This window comes from Haliotis rubra, unplaced genomic scaffold (assembly GCF_003918875.1).
Source record: "Haliotis rubra isolate DU_JTF1 unplaced genomic scaffold, ASM391887v1 Scf1517, whole genome shotgun sequence".
In the NCBI taxonomy this organism is placed as follows: Eukaryota; Metazoa; Mollusca; class Gastropoda; order Lepetellida; family Haliotidae; genus Haliotis; species Haliotis rubra.
Window position 1 is genome coordinate 69,961 of NW_025765467.1, and position 9,575 is coordinate 79,535.

Genomic DNA, 9,575 nt, shown 5'->3' on the forward strand with positions numbered 1-9,575 from the left:
TAGTTTATTTCAATTATGCATTTCATGTTTCAATTCAGTAATGCATGCCAATTGAAGGGTTTAGTAACGTTTCATGTTCTTAATGTTTATTGCTATAATTGGTAAATTCTTCATGTATGAAGAAGGGGCTATTACGAGATTAAGCATATTTCGTATTAATCTTATGCCAGCTTTGGTATCAACCCACACGAGGGTCGAGGTCGTGTATGTAACCCGCCATTAGCAATAAACCATCAAACATGAACAAATGTACACTGCATATAAAAGTTCCTTACAGAATTATAACTGCAACTGTTTACAAACTCTTCAACATCACAAATGAATATATCCACTTGGTTAAATATAACACACTTCATATAAATGGTCCTAAGTACACATACTTTTCAACTCAAAGCTACATTAACTGCTTTTCCATAAATACAACGTCCACATCAGGGATATCCAGTCCCATACCAAGGGTGGTAGTGGCCACAAGGTATCAAATGTTGTTGTTGTTTGTTCTGAAATCGTTCAGAATTCGTGTTTTTGATTCACAGTCTGTACATTTGTGAAACATTTCAACGAGTTCATGTTTTGAATCTTTTGTCCCAGAAACATATGCATCGTCGCCTAACTGTCCCTTCATTTGAGTGAAAATGACTGACGAGAAAGTGTCCACCCCTCTGCAAAACACAATAGTTTTCTTTGCAAGCTATTGCTTTTTTCTAATGTGATCTATCAACCATTTCAGTGATTACGTATGATTACGTATGCTTAGTGTCTTTATTTCAATGAAAATGTTTCTTGGACACAACTTTCGAGATGCAAAACTTCATAATGTCACTCTTAACGTCCGACGTTGTAGTAGCTGTTAATGTCAGAACCAGACAATCTAGTATGCTTCTAAGTTCGTGAATAAGTCTGTAATCAGTTCGAAAATCCTCACCCCAATCCGAGATACAGTGAGCTTCATCAATTGCCAAAAAACAAGATTCATTCTTGCCAAACATCACAAAAAAACACATCCTTCCAAACCCTCTTAAGAGCCATCTTGGGAGATGCTAACACCACTTGAAACTTTCCGTTTTTCCCTCCGTCTCCAACAGATTGTTCCACTGTGTGCAAGACTGGCAACTGAAATTCCACATTCTTTAATTTTTTCTGACATATCATCCATAAGTGATGTCAAAGGTAAAATTATCAGGGTAATGCTTTCTTTCTCGGTAGTCATAAGTGGTATCAAAATACACAAAGTTTTCCCGTATCCCGTAGGCAGAACTCCGAGAACGCTTTGACCATTCATGACATGCATGCCTATCTGCAGTTTTTCCCCTTTGGCACTAAAATTGATAGTGTACCAAGACTTACACTGGTCAAACCTGTCATCATGCCGTTGACATCCATCCTTGGACTAAACCTGGATAATGCTTGCGCCAACTGCGATTCACTTTTTGAATCAAGACCCGATGGTGAAGGATACTTAAGATTTAGTTTAGTTCTACCTGGATCTTGTGGATCGGCGAGAGAAGTTTTGATAACCCTTACGGATTCTACATTCACGCCAGTGAAAACTTCAAGAGGTCCTACTTTCTTATGTCCGTAGTGCTGGGCGCTGTTGGTCAATGTGAACAAGTATAAACAGAGTTTGTCCAATTTTTGGGACTAACCGCTCTATATGGATATATTGGAACGAAACTTCCCACAGAACAAGCAAAGGAACCATTACCAAGCACTAGTACAAGCGCCGATGCTTCTAAGGTAACACACTGACTATTTCCAAGTTTTTTTCATGCACTGCATTAATTAGTCGTACGTGGGAAAGTCTGTAAAACTGACAATACACAGTGGTCACGTGATCTGCGCATTTTGGCCGCTGACAGACGGTCAGTTCCAACATTCCCTACTTCAAACATCCTTTCCCCCTTCTCCCCCTCACTGCTAACACACCATCAACAGCTTAAGTGACCCTTGACCCCCAACAATTCTGACAACCCCAATAGGACCCTCACCCCTCCCCCCCCTCTATATATTTATTAATTGCATGTGCTGCGAATTCTTCAGTATTGATGTTCTCTACTTTAATTTGTCGTATGGTATGTAGTTATACTTAACTAAATCTCACAGTGGTGATTACATATTTACTCCTAACTTTACTAACAGGGCCTGCTCTTATCTTTAACAGTTTTAACAAGTAATTTGTAAATTGAAAACTTCTAGTACTTTATGAAGACTATCGGGAATGAAAGTCTGTAATGTATAGGGGAAATTATAATGTAGTCAAATATGATAAACCTTGATCCTATTCAATAACACCGTTGCTTCCTTTTTGGTACTGTGATTAATTGAGTCAGATTCAATGGTTAATGGAGAAAGAATGGTTAATTTCATCATTATGAACAATAAATCACTTGGTAGTCAGCATAGGTTGCGCAATACAGTATTACATATCACATACTTCTTACAAATTCTTTCAAAGCATCATATATTAAAACGGAAATTTAGTTATGAATACAATTCATACTTCTTACACCCCTAGACCCGTAAAGGTCCAGGTTAGAATGAACCTTCAGTAACACATACTTGTCGTAAGAGGCGACTAACGGGATCGGGTCAGGCTGTTTGGTTGACACGTCATCGGTTCCCAATTGCGCAGATTGATGCTCATGCTGTTGATCACTGGATTGTCTGGTCCAGACTCGATTATTTCCAGACCGCCGCCATATAGCTGGAATATTGCTGAGTGCGCCATCAAACTAAACTCACTCCCTCACACACCCCTAACTATGGGATTATAGTACAGTCATATCATCCTTTAATTTCAGAAGCCAACTGCTGGCGCACAAAAGATCTTGTTCAGTAAAGGACCAACTAAGATCCCTGGGTGCCAAATGGGAATCAGTCATCTCTCACATTCAGAATTGAAAATATCGGAAGGCTATTTCTGGACTGTACAATGCCACTCCCAGATGTAAGCAACAGTGTTATAAGTTTGTGAAATCTCTCATCAGGAAGGAAGTGAGGCAGTTATTGAAGAGTGACTTTCCCGTTACAAGTTCCGTAACTTTGCCTTCTATTGAAGAATTTTCATGGGAGACAAAGTTTGCAGCCCCGTGGCTGGACATTACACACCACACCTGGCTACACACCTATGATAGAAAACTCGCTGAAAGCCATCGCCACCACATCTTTAGGCGAGGATTCGTTATCAAGAGGAACTGAAAGGGTAGTGAACTTAAAACCCTTCGTTGGAACTGCATTAGCTGGGTTGTTATTCTCACCTGCCACAAAGACAGTTTCCTCCAGACTGTCTACTCAATCCAGCTCTGGGTTTGTGTCTCAGTAATAAGGGGACTCTGTCAGCTATTGACCAGCTCCGAGCAGAATTTGATTCTGCAGCAAAGAAATGTAAAGAGGAACTCGAACGACAGCTCAATGAAGATGCCAACCCTCTCCCTGTCGACAATGCAGAAGATAACAGAGAACTCACCCTTGCTATGTCGGCAAGCAAGAACATAGAACAGGAGGTGAACTCTGCTGACAATGATGGCAAAGACATTGTTTCAGACGAGAGTGAGGCTGAACTTGAATCACTGGAAGATCCGGAAGAAGAGGATCCTGACGATGAGGATGTTAATGTTAGGGAGACGAAGATGTAGATGCTGACACTGAAGTCATGGATGGCACGTCTGTTATGGATATCGGAGGTGAACAATCTCCTGCAACACCTCAAGCTACTTCAGAGTCACTCCACCCGGGGTTCACTTTTTGCTGGGACAATGTCGGGAAAAAGGTTACGAGACATCCTGCTGCAGATTCCTGAAATCAACTTTGCTTTGGCCTACATGAGTGTAAACCGAGAACCCAGTACTCACCTTGACATCACAGGACCAGACACAATATCGGCAGGTGACATTTCCGTTGAATCGTTTATTCTATCAAAAGAACAATTCAATGAAGTAAGGCAGCGAATGAATGTCATGGTCTCCAGGATGTTAGTGCAACACCTCGGGTGGTTCAAAACGAACTTCAGTAGTTTACATGTACATCTGAAGGGAATAAGAGGAGGGCAAACTTATTGGCAAAGATCTCTGTATTTTTATGTCCAGGAACAGGTGAAAAAGGTCTTTGAAGAAGAAGAGAAATGGTGAGTACCGGTACAGCTCATTGCTTTGATTATTACAGCTGTAAAGAGGTCTATTGTAACTTTATTGTTGCAGTTCGGAAAGTTAAATAAAACTATTAAAATACTTTGCTGCTGTTTGCAATCTACAGTGCGAATATTATTACTCTTATTAGATTTTACATAAATATTAAAGATACAGTCTGTTCAGGAGAACTGTGTTTGTAAACGTAGAACATTCACATCCGTTTATGTGTCTGAAATAAGAACATTCGCACTAACACTATTTACTTCGAGGAAGTTTTCACTGCATGAAACACATGGCATTGAACTTGCACCAGGTTTCTCCGATAACAGATTTGAACAGAGTTGTTAGAACTTCGGACAGAGCGGTCGTATATTCGATGGCCTATCGTTATATTTGATTTATAATTTGCCAGTTGATAGGCTGCATTCTGCAACGCCTATTGACTATATTGTTGTGAACAATGTACCAACTGAATACATTTGAGCAAAACAAAAATAGAATTAAAGTGAAAATAGATTAATCACAGTGTTGAGAGTTTACTTTATAGAACACTGCGTAACACAGCCTGTGTATCATTATTCCCCCGTATTATAGTATGGGGAGGATCTAGCAATCGGCCCATCCATCCGCCTGTCTGAAGTCAGTTTTTGTCCGGAGCATATGTCCAAAACAAATAGGTCTTCATTGATGAAAGTTTGAGTACACACACCGTAAATGTTAGGCATTAACGCATTAATATGTTAAATATGTAACACCTCTGTTTATACGGAAACACAGGTGTGGATTTGCCAACACCTTAATGTTAATAATATAACACAGGCGTTAATGTGTAGTAGCCTATGTACGTCTTTACACAATGTCAATGCACAGCGATGAGTACGACAGATCTAGTTGTTAATGAAAATGTGTATAAGATCAGATATGGTAGTGTGTTCGAAATATTAAAAAAATAATCTGTTTCAACTAATCTCACCTCAGATTTTGGTTAAATTTACTGCACAGCTGGAAAGTTGGTCTAAAATTATTACCCCTCTAACTAATCTAATTGAAATAATATTAAGCTAAATGGAATAAGATGTCGTATTTCTTGCATACACATACAAATAATACTATTTGCATACAAGTACGACTTACGTAATATTATTAACATCAGTGTTAAATTATTTACATCAGTGTCAATATATCTCTCTTATTTATTAACATTATAGTGTTAATCTGTCATTACTAACTGCAAGCGTGCCTCGATACTTTGGGCGCCAATGAATGGTGAGGCAATCGCTACATCTCTACAGGCCTATTATTATATGATAACTAGACATTCTTTTAGATTTCTTCAAATGGATGTCAAAATGTTCAAAATGCAGTGATTTCAATGTGCCTATCGTCTGTCAAAACTCGGTTATTGATTGTCTTAACTATCCAAGATCGATAACTCGATAAAAGAAATACAAGTACAGTCGGCTCTCGTTAATCCGACACTCATTAATCCGACAATCACGTTAAGCCGACAAAAACTTTGGGAACCATTTAAAACAGTGATAATTACTCTCGTTAATCCGACATTCTCGCATTCCGACTCCGACACACTAATCTAGCAACTGATCATTGTAAATACATTGTAAAAACATTCGTTGATCCGAATCAACAGCCGGTCGGATGATCCGACCGTATACAAACATCACACATGAAAGGTGATTAGCGCGTGCCTTGCTGGCTGCTTGACTTGACATCAAGCAAGCCCTACTGTTTATCCGATCAGCGTGGAGAGATGTGAAGCAACCGACAATCATCAACTGCTGGCGTCATACGAAAATCCTGCCACCTACCGACAGCCAGATTGAGCCCGATAATGAACCGACTGAAGACGTCCGAGATTTACAGGAAACTCTTGACAAGCTATATCCAGATGTACCCGCACCTGTCAGTGAATTCATAGAATATGACGCAAACCTGCCATGTGAGGAAGCCATGACAGAAGATGAAATAATCGAGATTGTCCGACCTACTGCCGAAGAAGAAACCAACACTGAAGAAGACCAGACAACCGAACCAGTCGTTCCCAAGCTACCTGAGGTCAAAACATTGTTGAACACTTTACAGACATTTGTGACACACAACTTAGACGTGTTTGATGTGAGTGACCTTGACTTCATCGACACTTTGAAAACTAAAATGCAGAAAAAAAATGAACAACAAAAAACCCTCAAAGACTATTTCAAGTTTTAAATTATTGTTCACCAGACATACATATGTTACTGTGGAACTAGTCGTATGAAAACAGTGACTCATTCAACATCCGGGTCATAATGGCTGCTGAGAGTGAAATAGCGACGACTGGTAAAAACAAACGTGAGTTTTGTGCCAATGTGATTTTGAAATCGATACGAAACCGATTGATTATGTGATTTTATATGTACATGTATGTTATGCCATCTATGATTGTTAATAAAAGATATCAAGGATGTATTGTTATATTTTTTTTATTACTGAATGTTTTTACAAACGAAGACGATAACCAGATCTACAATTTCTGATATTTTCCGACATTTTCGTTAATCCAACATATTTCTCTGCAACCACAAGTGTCGGATTAACACGAGAGTTGACTGTATATCTACTTGAGAAAAGTAAATGCAATAACCAATGAAATGATCGTTTATTTTCCCAAAGAACTTTAATGACAAATACAATTTTGAAGAAAATATTTTCCAAACTATACAATTTGCTTTAAGACACAAATATGATAGTATTGAATTTGATAAGTTTTACAGAACCACTGTCCAAATCTTCTGTGAAACGACCACAATGCAAACTCCAAACTGAATATCTACAAAAACTCTGCATTGCAAACTTATACTGTAAGTTGTGTACATTTATCTAAGACATCTGAATCAATGCTAAAACTAAGAAGTTTTTTCTATCTTACTAAAGTTATCAAGTCCCTAAGTATTTTTTAAAGTCTTTTTTTCCGCACATTCAGTTATTGTTTCATTGCCAAACTCTTTACCTGCAATGTATGTGAATGATACCCATGGGAAACATTTTTTATCACTTATTATACATCCAATTTTTGTTTCCAATTGAGTTTGCCTAGACAAATACCTTGGACATTTGTCCTTGACCTTATTTATCAAATCCAGACAATCCAGGTATAAAACGTTACTTGAACAGTGTTATCGCTCTGTTGATTCATTGTCACGGTTGTTCTAGTTTTACATTGAACAAGCAGGCACGCTCTGTTGCATATCTTTCTGCCTTTCAATCATTAAATACATTCTAAAATACTGTTTCAGTTGGTGCATGAAGTCTTTTGCCAACACAGTGATGATCCAGAGGAAGCGAGGAAGAAACTGCTAGAAATATGGAATGGGTGATGCAGACCGTCATCTAAGAAAACTGCACCTGAGGTTTCAGAAGTCACGTTAGATGTATATGTATTTTCAATTTCTTGTTACAAGCTGCTTGTCATATGGACAATACTATTCGATATGATAATTTATTATATTTCTAATTAGATACGGTTAACTCTCAAAATACCTAACTAATTTCACTAACCCTCTGCGATACCTTAGTAAGTTGATTAATATCGATTTGATATGGTTATTATTTCAAACCGGGTTACCATGTAATTGGACATTTTTATTTCAATAATTGTTGTTTCAAATCTTCAGGGTACTGATGCTGAAAAAGCATTCATCTGTTCCGTGATTTGGAGAAGCTTGTTTCCAAGCAAAAGGGCAAGGGTTTGAAGTCAAAGACCTGCATTACCATAGTCAATGTCACACGTTTTGAAAATGATGTATTGTTACACTTGAAAACTGGGTTGCTTCATTCCTGAAGTAAGTGCTTGTGATAAATTTTTTGACAAATGGAAATGCACTGCAAGGACAGGTGATACCTCTATGATAAAGATATATTTAAGATATTTTATATTTGCAAATAGCAGTGTTCTGAAGGGTCCGTAAAGAACTGATGTTCTCGGACACAGTACGTGATAGTACAAATACACCTGAAGCGTGACAAGGACATTAGCTTTTCATGCTGCACGAGATTCTGCCCGAAGGTCGACCGCGTATGAGACAGAAAAAAACTTTCAGTTGTAGGCTAGTGACAGTTGTTAGTGGGTAACTCTCTCCAAGTGATAGCTAGCAAGTACAGATAAAATAGAAATACAAACAGAGATAGTTGAGAGAATTATTCACTAACATTTAACACTTGCTAGGTAGACAGTTTCTTCATATTAAGTTTAAACTTCATTATTTATTAGCTTATTTCACATTTCTTATTGCATTAAAAAGGGGATTTCACGTTTAGTTGATTATAAGGGGATTTCACGTTTAGTTGTTTATAAGGGGATTTCACATTTAGTTGATTGAAAGGTAAGTCCAAATTTATGTAGTTTAGTTTAACTTCCACTGCACACCATAGATAATTTAGTTTAATTTCCACTGCGTAACAAGCAGTCTGGTAAAGAATAGATGTTTCATTTACTTGTTGTGAGGTCAACTTGTAAACTAACAGTATTCAGCCCTAACAAAAATGTTATCTTATGATAAAGATTATTAAACAAATTATGAAAGCCAAAATATTTCAAAGACCGTTCATAGTACCTATTGTTCATTCTGTTAAGTCAAACAGAACTGTGGAAAGGCATTGATATAAGCCACAGGCTTGTTTGCCAATCCACTCCATTTTGTAATATATTATATGCACATGCTCTATTGAACAATAAATATCGTTTAAATAAAAAAGAGCTCTTTTTCCTGTTCAAAAGAATTGAATTCATTTATTGTGCCAAATTGAACTTCACTGCCTTTGACAAAGAACTGATTATCCTATTGCTGTGCCAACGAACATGTTTGCACTCACTTCACCAAGGTGATTTTGATACCATCATTAGTGGACCATTATTTTTGTGATATTATTGTTTGAATGTAGAGGTATGTTGCTTGTATTGTTTACTCTTATACCTGTTTAATGCATAGGGTAGTCAAAATCAAAACCTCTAAAATTTATTTTTTCACATTTTCTTTTCTTCTTTTGATAAATGCGGGAAAATACTGTTATTTTTATACTATTCTGAACAGTCACCTTATCGAATGATGTCATGTCGGCATTGAGAGACGGAGGTCAAACAGAAGTTCCCCCGTCTAACAATTGCGACAGAAACTGTTTGACATTGGTGTAAACGTGCCAACTTCATGGGGACGGAAGGTACTTTTACAACTCTACATATCGACAAATCTAGAGCACCAGGGATGTAGCAGAGATGGTTCCTTTGGAAAACATGTATCATGACAAGGTTCATCCACCAAGCATTAAATTCATCTGTTTGTCACCTCTCTTATGGACAACATTTTGCCAGTAAAACCTAAGCAGCCTGATTATGCTGACTTTCCACCACTGTCATCACTGCCCAGACCAAATACCAGTCATCTTGTGCCACCA

At 37.8% G+C, this 9,575-nt stretch overlaps 1 long non-coding RNA gene across 1 annotated transcript; it reads left to right on the top strand.

The window, feature by feature from the left end:
• The first annotated feature begins 4,012 nt into the window (after positions 1 to 4,012).
• Positions 4,013 to 8,075, top strand: LOC124270429. Its single transcript, XR_006896771.1, has 3 exons — positions 4,013 to 4,123; positions 7,421 to 7,534; positions 7,799 to 8,075. It is a non-coding gene; the product is annotated as an uncharacterized LOC124270429 (long non-coding RNA).
• The last annotated feature ends 1,500 nt before the right edge of the window (positions 8,076 to 9,575 follow it).